Below are 10,653 nucleotides of genomic sequence, written 5' to 3'. Positions count from 1 at the left end.
AGACTCGAAAATTGAGCTCAGGTGCATCCTGTTTCCATTGATCATCCTTGAGATGTTTCTACAACTTGATTGGAGTCCACCTGTGGTAAATTCAATTAATTGGACATGATTTGGAAAGGCACACACCTGTCTATATAAGGTCCCACAGTTGACCGTGCATGTCAGAGCAAAAACCAAGCCATGAGGTCGAAGGAATTGTCCGTAGAGCCCCGAGACAGGATTGTGTCAATGCACAGATCAGGGGAAGGGTACCAAAAAAGTTCTGCAGCATTGAAGGTCCCCAAGAAGACAGTGGCCTCCATCATTCTTAAATGGAAGAAGTTTGGAACCACCAAGACTCTTCCTAGAGCTGGCCGCCCGGCCAAACTGAGCAATCGGGGGAGAAGGCCCTTGGTCAGGGAGGTGACCAAGAACCCGATGGTCACTCTGACAAAGCTCTAGTGTTTCTCTGTGGAGATGGGAGATCCTTCCAGAAGGACAACCATCTCTGCAGCACTCCACCAATCAGGCCTTTATGGTAGTGGCCAGACGAAAGCCACTCCTCAGTAAAAGGCACATGACAGCCCGCTTGGAGTTTGCCAAATAGCACTTAAAGACTCTCAGACCATGAGAAACAAGATTCTCTGGTCTGATGAAACCAAGATTGAACTCTTTGGCCTGAATGCCAAGCGACACGTCTGGAGGAAACCTGGCACCATCCCTACGGTGAAGCATGGTGGTGGCAGCATCATGCTGTGGGGTTTTTCAGCAGCAGGGACTGGGAGACTAGTCAGGATTGAGGCAAAGATGAACGGAGCAAAGTACAGAAAGATCCTTGATGAAAACCTGCTCCAGAGTGCTCAGGACCTCAGACTGGGGGCGAAGGTTCACCTTTAACAGGACAACGACCCTAAGCACACAGCCAAGACAATGCAGGAGTGGCTTTGGGACAAGTCTCTGAATGTCCTTGAGTGGCCCAGCCAGAGCCCGGACTTGAACCTGATCGAACATCTCTGGAGAGACCTGACAGAGCTTGAGAGGATCTGCAGAGAAGAATGGGAGAAACTCCCCAAATACAGGTGTGCCAAGCTTGTAGCGTCATACCCAAGAAGACTCAAGGCTGTAATTGCTGCCAAAGGTGATTCAACAAAGTACTGAGTAAAAGGTCTGAATACTTATATAAATGTGATATTTCAGTGTTTTATTTTTAATAAATTAGCAGAAATTTCTAATAACCTGTTTTTGCTTTGTCATTATGGGGTATTATGTGTAGATTTATGAGGGGAAAAAATACTTTAATCAATTTTAGAATAAGGAAAAAGTCAAGGGATCTGAATACTTTCCGAAGGCACTGTAGATAGTGAGATATTGCGGGCAGACTGAGAGGTTGCACAACAACAGACCAATCCTTTTGTAATGTGTTTACAAAATATAAGCCAAAGCAGGAAGAGAGTGTGTAGGTGAAGTCTATTGATTGTAAAGGAGGATAGGTTTTCATTGAAGCAGGACTTGTGGTGAGTCACTTTTATGATGGACCTGAGAGGTATTTCCTGGCAGGAACCTGCTGAGATATGAAGCTGAGAAATGAGGTCATCACTTCCCCCTTTTTGCTATATGTCTGACAATCTGACACAATGTGTGTTTTCTAGTGTGTGAATGGACAAGGATACTGTAAATCATAGTGTGTCACACAACAGCCCGGCATACTGGACTTCTTCAAATCAAATCAAATAAAAATGTATTGGTCGTGTACACACTGCACTCTATAGGAGTGAGTGTGTCACAGCAGTCAGGTGAGGAAGGTGGTGGAGGTGGGTGTGTTGTGTTCCGCCCTGAGGCCTCTCACTGGGGCAGGGCAGAGGGGCGTGGCAACAAGGCCAGGATATGACACAGCAGTCAAAGCAGAGGCAGGTAGAGCCCTCGCCAATTGGAGCCTTCGGCATGGTGTTGCTCTGGGAAATTACAGCCCAGGACACAAAGAGGGGAGGAGAGCCATGTATGACACATTGCTTCACAGAGAGAAAGAGAGGGAGAGAGAGAAAGAGAAAGAGAAAGAGAAAGAGAGCGTGTGAGAGGTAGATACAGTAGAGGAAGCGTTACATTAAAAAGGTTTACCAGGACACACAGACAGGCGCAGGCAGCCAGTGCAGTGCACACAGTGTGCCCTCTCAGTGCAGCATCCATGTCTGTGAGGATTCCAGTACTGAAAGAAGCTGTTGTTCCTGTCTATGTGCAGTTCTCCAGGGACAAGTACATAATGGAGGGCACGCCGGAGAAACTACGCAAGGAGCTGGAGGAAGAGCTGAAAATGGGCAGTGAGGAGCCATGCAGCCACGCCTGGTACCATGGAGCCATTCCCAGACAGGTAACACACACACACACACACACACACACAAAAATAAATAGAATCAAATGTTCTTTGTCACATGCTTCGTAACAAACAACAGGTGAATGCTTCCCAACAATGCAGAGAGAAAGAAAAAATTATAGAAAACCATAATAATAAAAGTAATAATAAATACACAATGAGGAACGATAACTTGGATATATAATGTACACAGGGTCGATGTGCTAGGGTACGAGGTAATTGAGGTAGTATATCTACCTCAATATAATAAAGTGACTAGGCAACAGGATAGATAGAAAACAGTAACAGCAGCATATGTGATGAGTCAAAAAAGTTAGTGCAAAAAGGGTAAATGCAGATAGTCCGGGTAGATATTTGGTTTACTATTTAATTAACTATTTAGCAGTCTTATGGCTTGGGGGTAGAAGCTGTTCAGGGTCCTCTTGGTTCCAGACTTGGTGCATCAGTACTGCATGCCATGAGGTAGCAGAGAGAACAGTCTATGACTTGGGTGGCTGGATTCTTTGACAATCTTTAAGGCTTTCCTCTGACTGCCTGGTATAGTGGTCCTGGATGGCAGGGAGGTTGGCCCCAGTGATGTACTTGGCCATACGCACTACCCTCTATAGCGCCTTGCGGTCGGATGACAAGTAGTTGCCATACCAAACGGTGATGCAGCCAGTCAAGATGCTCTCAATGGTGCAGCTGTATAACGTTTTGAGGATCTGAGGGCCCATGCCAAATCTTTTCAGCCTCATGAGGGGAAATAGGTGTTGTCGTGCCCTCTTTACGACTGTGTTGGTGTGTTTGGACCATGATAGATCCTTAGTGATGTGGACACAAAGGAACTTAATCTCTCGACCCACTCCACTACAGCCCCGTCGATGTGAATGGGGGCGTGCTCGGCCCTCCGTCTCAGCTTCTTTGTCTTGCTGACGTTGACGGAGAGGTTGTTGTCCGGGCACCACACTGCCAGGTCTCTGGCCTCCTCCCTATAGGCTGTCTCACCACCGTCGTCAGCAAACTTAATGATGGTGGGTGAACAAGTAGTAAAGGAGGGGACTAAGCACGCACCCCTGAGGGGCCCTCGTGTTGAGAGTCAGAGTGGCGGATGTGTTGCTGCCTACCCTCACCACCTGGGGGCGGCCCGTCAAGAAATCCAGGATTCACTTCAAGAGGGAGGGGTTCAGTCCCAGGGTCCTTAACTTAGTGATGAGCTTGGAGGGCACTATGGTGTTGAACGCTGAGCTGTAGTCAATGAACAGCATTCTCTAATAGGTGTTCCTCTTGTCAAGGTGGGAGAGGGCAGTGTGGAGTAGAGAATAGAGATTGCGTCATCTGTGGATCTGTTGGGGCGGTATGCGAACTGGAATGGGCCCAGGGTGTCTGGGATGATGGTGTTGATGTGAGCCATGACCAACCTTTCAAAGCATTTCATGGCTACAGATGTGAGTGCTGCGGGGCGATAGTCATTTAAACAGGTTACCTTGGCATTCTTGGGCACAGGGACTGTGTGTGGAGTAAAGGTCATCTAGAGTTTTAGTTGCACAGGTGACATGCTGGTAGAAATGAGGTAAAACGGATTTCAGTTTCCCTGTATTAAAATCACCGGCCACTAGGGGCGCCGCCACTGGATAAGCAGTTTCTTGTTTGCTTATGGCCCTATACAGCTCGTTGAGTGCGGTCTTAGTGCCAGCATTGGTTTGTGGTGGTAAATAGACACACAAACACTCGCACACACACACACACACACACACACACACACACACACATTCTCTGGAGGAACAACTCAGCTGCTGTTTTAGAGTCTAATGATTTATTATGAGCCTTAATTTAGCTTGGGTCAAAGGATTCTTGATAAGGTCGGCTCTTTGTGAAAGAGGATAGTCCAATAAAAAGATGGAGCTGATAGAGGAGAGAGGCTTACCGTGAAACATGACTAGCCCAGTGAAAGCATGCAGAGAGGGGAGGGGTATCCAGTTGCACACTGATTTCATTCAGGGCCCTGTCACTCCCGCTGCCTATTGGTCACCCACCCACCGTGTAGAGTAATCACAGCACTGCCTGTTGGTCACCCACCCACCCTGGGGAGGAATCACAGCACTGCCTGTTGGCAACCCACCCTGTGGAGGAATCACAGCACTGACTGTTGGCAACCCACCCTGTGGAGGAATCACAGCACTGCCTGTTGGTAACCCACCCTGTGGAGGAATCACAGCACTGCCTGTTGGTCACCCACCCACCCTGTAGAGGAATCACAGCACTGCATGTTGGTAACCCACCCTGTGGAGGAATCACAGCACTGCCTGTTGGCAACCCACCCTGTGGAGGAATCACAGCACTGACTGTTGGCAACCCACCCTGTGGAGGAATCACAGCACTGCCTGTTGGTAACCCACCCACCCTGTGGGGGAATCACAGCACTGCCTGTTGGTCACCCACCCACCCTGTGGAGGAATCACAGCACTGCATGTTGGTAACCCACCCTGTGGAGGAATCACAGCACTGCCTGTTGGTAACCCACCCTGTGGAGGAATCACAGCACTGCCTGTTGGTCACCCACCCACCCTGTGGAGGAATCACAGCACTGCCTGTTGGCAACCCACCCTGTGGAGGAATCACAGCACTGCCTGTTGGTCACCCACCCACCCTGTGGAGGAATCACAGCACTGCATGTTGGTAACCCACCCTGTGGAGGAATCACAGCACTGCCTGTTGGTAACCCACCCTGTGGAGGAATCACAGCACTGCCTGTTGGTCACCCACCCACCCTGTGGAGGAATCACAGCACTGCCTGTTGGTCACCCACCCACCCTGTGGAGGAATCACAGCACTGCCTGTTGGCAACCCACCCTGTGGAGGAATCACAGCACTGACTGTTGGTCACCCACCCACCCTGTGGAGGAATCACAGCACTGCATGTTGGTAACCCACCCTGTGAAGGAATCACAGCACTGCCTGTTGGTCACCCACCCACCCTGTGGGGGAATCACAGCACTGCCTGTTGGTAACCCACCCTGTGGAAGAATCACAGCACTGCCTGTTGGTAACCCACCCTGTGAAGGAATCACAGCACTGCCTGTTGGTCACCCACCCACCCTGTGGGGGAATCACAGCACTGCCTGTTGGTAACCCACCCTGTGGAAGAATCACAGTACTGCCTGTTGGTCACCCACCCTGTGGCGGAATCATAGCACTGCCTGTTGGTCACCCACCCTGTGGAGGAATCACAGCACTGCCTGTTGGTAACCCACCCGGTGGAGGAATCACAGCACTGCCTGTTGGTCACCCACCCACCCTGTGAAGGAATCACAGCACTGCCTGTTGGTAACCCACCCTGTGGAGGAATCACAGCACTGCCTGTTGGTCACCCACCCACCCTGTGGAGGAATCACAGCACTGCCTGTTGGCAACCCACCCTGTGGAGGAATCACAGCACTGCCTGTTGGTCACCCACCCACCCTGTGGAGGAATCACAGCACTGCATGTTGGTAACCCACCCTGTGGAGGAATCACAGCACTGCCTGTTGGTCACCCACCCTGTGGCGGAATCATAGCACTGCCTGTTGGTCACCCACCCTGTGGAGGAATCACAGCACTGCCTGTTGGTAACCCACCCGGTGGAGGAATCACAGCACTGCCTGTTGGTCACCCACCCACCCTGTGAAGGAATCACAGCACTGCCTGTTGGTAACCCACCCTGTGGAGGAATCACAGCACTGCCTGTTGGTCACCCACCCACCCTGTGGAGGAATCACAGCACTGCCTGTTGGCAACCCACCCTGTGGAGGAATCACAGCACTGCCTGTTGGTCACCCACCCACCCTGTGGAGGAATCACAGCACTGCATGTTGGTAACCCACCCTGTGGAGGAATCACAGCACTGCCTGTTGGTAACCCACCCTGTGGAGGAATCACAGCACTGCCTGTTGGTCACCCACCCACCCTGTGGAGGAATCACAGCACTGCCTGTTGGTCACCCACCCACCCTGTGGAGGAATCACAGCACTGCCTGTTGGCAACCCACCCTGTGGAGGAATCACAGCACTGACTGTTGGTCACCCACCCACCCTGTGGAGGAATCACAGCACTGCATGTTGGTAACCCACCCTGTGGAAGAATCACAGCACTGCCTGTTGGTCACCCACCCTGTGGCGGAATCATAGCACTGCCTGTTGGTCACCCACCCTGTGGAGGAATCACAGCACTGCCTGTTGGTAACCCACCCGGTGGAGGAATCACAGCACTGCCTGTTGGTCACCCACCCACCCTGTGAAGGAATCACAGCACTGCCTGTTGGTAACCCACCCTGTGAAGGAATCACAGCACTGCCTGTTGGTCACCCACCCTGTGGAGGAATCACAGCACTGCCTGTTGGTCACCCACCCTGTGGGGGAATCACAGCACTGCCTGTTGGTAACCCACCCTGTGGAGGAATCACAGCACTGCCTGTTGGTGACCCACCCTGTAGAGTTATCACAGCACTGCCTGTTGGTCACCCACCCTGTGGAGGAATCACAGCACTGCCTGTTGGTGACCCACCCTGTAGAGTTATCACAGCACTGCCTGTTGGTCACCCTCCCTGTGGAGGAATCACAGCAAACAAAATAAAATAAAATAAATATTTGTAACATGCTGCGTAAACAACAGGTGTAGACTGACAGTGAAATGTACTGGCGCTCTGAAAACATGACAACCATTCAAAACCTTCCACATACCTGCACAGGGCAGGACATCTGTTCAGACAGAACCATTTCCAAGCTCAACCAAACGTCTCTGTAATGACATCCCACACAATGCTTTGTTTGGTCACACTGTGGACTACTGTGTGAATGGAGAGTCAGGGAGCTTAGACACTTTGGCTGGCATTTCTTGTCATAAATATGTGAAAACTCCCTGCGTGTCTAGAGGTTTCCAGAGGGGAGCTGTGTGTCTTTCATGTGGACTGCTGAGTGAAAGCTACATGGCTGAGGGTCGGGGCTTAGGAGGAGGCTGTGACAGATCCCAGCACAGCAGGATCAAATCAGGGGGATGAGGAAGACCACAGGTGACATCCTCACACCCAGGGCTCTGCTCAAATGAGTGTGTATGTACACAGAGCAGTAATCAGGGACAGTGTCCTTTCCTGTGATCCATTCTCAAGCAGCTTGTCTGAAACTGGTTGAGCCAGATCAGAATCAGACAAACAAGGACAAGTCAAAAACAGAGAGAAGTATTTATCTTGTCAGGTCCGTTCTACAGCACTGGCTGTATTGAATCCATTGTGTGAGGCTGTCAGTTTGATATACTGTGGCTGAATGAGGCTTGGCACCCGCTGCATGGTTAATTGAAATGGACTTCATTTCAGCCTTGTGCTTTCATCAGTATCTCACTAAGAGCTTGTCACTGAGAACTTGTCAGTGAGAAGAGAGCGTCCCTGACACACACACTGTGTCTGTGTGTGTACATACTGTAGTACTGAGAGCTCAGACCACAGAGCTCTTTCTATGAACCTCAGCCTCAGTGAGGATACTCAGTCTGTCTCTCAGCCCACACACACAGGTCTTAATTTGATGGTAACGGCACATGGGTGACATCAGATGTGTCACCTTGTAAGGGGAGTGAACCAGCATGTAACACAGCCCATCATTAGGCATTGTGAGAGGCACGATGGCTCTGCCAGGCCCCCGGCTAGCTGCACACGGTACAGTACACACTCATGTTTACCCACAAGACTGTGCGTCTCTCAACAAGAACTAGTAAGACCAGCTCAGCCCACTCCCATTCTACCATTAGACAACACACATCAGCAGCTCCAGGCTTCAGGTGATTGAGGAGGGTTTTTTTTTTCCATGCCAGTGCATCGGGGATCTGTATGTCATACAGAAAAACACTGGCCACTCAAAAAGCTCAACGAGTTGCACTGGCTATGGGATTGTGAGACAGTGACATAGATTGCAAAAATAATCAAGTTGCACAAATGTTTGAAAACACTGTCCATCTCAATTTCCATCTAATTTCACAACAAAATGTATTCACAACGGACATCTGTTAGAAACATATAAACAACATTGCATGGCTAATGGATTTAACATGGATCTTAATATCAATGAGCAGTTTCATGAGGTATAAATCAAATTACTTTCAATGCGTCAGACTGGCTTTAAAAACCTAAAGCATCACCTCTGTGTGTAAAATCACAGATGGGACCTGAATAAGAAATTGAGCTCTTTTGAGCTTGTCCTTGCAGTCATGTGACAGGGTGGCATAAGACTGGTGAACACGCACACACACACACACACACACACACACACACACACACACACACACACACACACACACACAGCTGTGCTCAGTTTTATGGCTCAGCCTGCACCTCCTCAGTAGGACAGATACTTTATGTAAGGACACTGAAAAACAGCATTCATGCTGCCAAGTGATGCTAATCAGGTTTAATAAGCTCCTTCCTGGTGCTACTGCGGCCGGATTGTGAAAAGAGGGCTTTTTAAAAGTTTAATTAAAAACCCTTAACCTTCCAACTCCAAAACATGATTATATAAACATAATTACTTAGTTCAATACTAAGTTAATTAAATAGGAAGGTAATGAAATGTTTGGAGGAATAACATAAGTGGTGGAGTGGAGTGTGGACCAATGTTTTCTTTTATTATATTATTCTACTTTTTTTATTCAGACATTTTCAAAAACCAAACAGCCATAATTCACCTACAGAAAGACAATTTATTTCAATAAACAGACTGAGCAAAACAAATACACAGGGTGGTCTATTCAGGAATCAAATTACAGAGATGATTATAAAACTCAAGGGCTTGTTTGTGAGTGTGGACCAATGTATGAGGCAACTACAGAGTTTCTACACAACACTGGGGGCTTGGACACTTGACCCTTCTGACTATGAGATCCTGTTTGGCTTGGTGTGGCCTGGGCTCAGAGAGCATGCTGGGAGGTATCATGATGTCACAGTGCAGTAACAGTAGTCCTAGAGAAAACATTCAGTGAGCCAAGCAGGTTACTGAGAAGGCCATTCAGTGAGAGGGACTAGAGCGCCTGTCGCCAACAAATCCAACTGTGAGACGAGTGTGACAAACGGAAAACACACTAGACACAGTTCCAACCGTGTGATATTGAAAATACAGCCAAGTGTATAAGCTATACAGTATGTCTGTGTGTATGTGTCTCTGTCTATGTGTGATCAACATGTGTCCTCTGGTGTCCAGGTGGCAGAGAACCTGATCCAGAGAGACGGGGACTTCCTGATCCGGGACTCTCTGTCCAGCCCTGGGAACTACGTCCTAACCTGCCAGTGGAAGAACAGCCCTCAGCACTTCAAGATCAATAAGATGGTGGTGGCCATGAATGAGGCCTACTCCCGGGTGCAGTACCTGTTTGAGAAGGAGGGCTTCGACAGCGTGCCCGCCCTGGTGCGCTACTACGTGGGTAACAGGAAACCAGTGACGGAGGTGGTGGGGGCCATCATCTTCCAGCCCATCAACAGGGCCTTGCCCCTGCGCTGCCTAGAGGAGAAGTATGGGGTGGCCTGTGTCCGTGTGGAGGCCGGTCTGACCCTGCCCGAGAGGAAGAGCCAGACCTCCAAACGCCTGAGCCTCAACATCATGAACGGACACACCCAGGACCAAAGCCTTGGACGTGGGAACCTGCTTAGGTTAGTAGGCTATATAAGGAGGTTCAGGGTTGTCTGCTCTTGACATGGTGAATTGTCAGTGTGTTACAATGGTACAATGGAGATGTTTGCTTGCAGCTGATTTATTATGGCAATGAAGTTCATTTTATGCTCCTCTGCACCCAGGAACTTATATAGACACTGTACATTCCGTCATACAGGGGTTTCTCCAAATGGAAATGGATCTGTGTAATTGTCATGTATACCATGCAAACAACACATGTGCACTCCAAATTTGTCACACTAATGTGGGAGTCACAGAGATAAGTATACGTCTACAATAAACCATTCCTGAGCGAAATAAGTAAGGAGTGGTGTTTAGCCTGGATGGAGAATACCAACCTCTGAGCACAATGCCAAGGCAAACCAGGACAAAAAATACCCCATGAAATTACACAGTAACATTTTACATAAACACTGCACACAATGTATCAGGTTTCAGTAGGGGTTAGTTGTGTTGTGTGCCCAGTGGACGTGCCTCTGTTGGTAGCTAAAGGGCTCAGTCCAATTGACCTCTCTCTCTCTCCTTCTGTCTATCAGGAACAAAGACAAGTGTGGAAGCCAGCCGGCGTGTCTGAACCACGTTCAGGAGAGACGGTGGCCTCTCAAAACCCACCAGTCAGAGAGCTTCCTTCCTCTAGGTAGG

At 49.3% G+C, this 10,653-nt stretch overlaps 1 pseudogene across 1 annotated transcript in view; it reads left to right on the top strand.

The window, feature by feature from the left end:
- Positions 1-2,033: 2,033 nt before the first annotated feature.
- LOC311130644 (breast cancer anti-estrogen resistance protein 3 homolog) overlaps positions 2,034-10,653 on the top strand; it is a 13,154-nt pseudogene continuing 4,534 nt past the window's right edge. The window contains exons 1-3 of the transcript in view: positions 2,034-2,344; positions 9,544-9,989; positions 10,548-10,648. The product of the transcript in view is annotated as a breast cancer anti-estrogen resistance protein 3 homolog (transcript). The remainder of the gene's footprint in view (positions 2,345-9,543; positions 9,990-10,547; positions 10,649-10,653) is intronic.

This window comes from Coregonus lavaretus (assembly GCF_964263955.1).
Source record: "Coregonus lavaretus genome assembly, chromosome: 6".
Lineage (NCBI taxonomy): Eukaryota > Metazoa > Chordata > Actinopteri > Salmoniformes > Salmonidae > Coregonus > Coregonus lavaretus.
The sequence above is the reverse complement of the archived record's forward strand: the minus strand, read 5'-3'. Positions and strand labels throughout refer to the sequence as shown.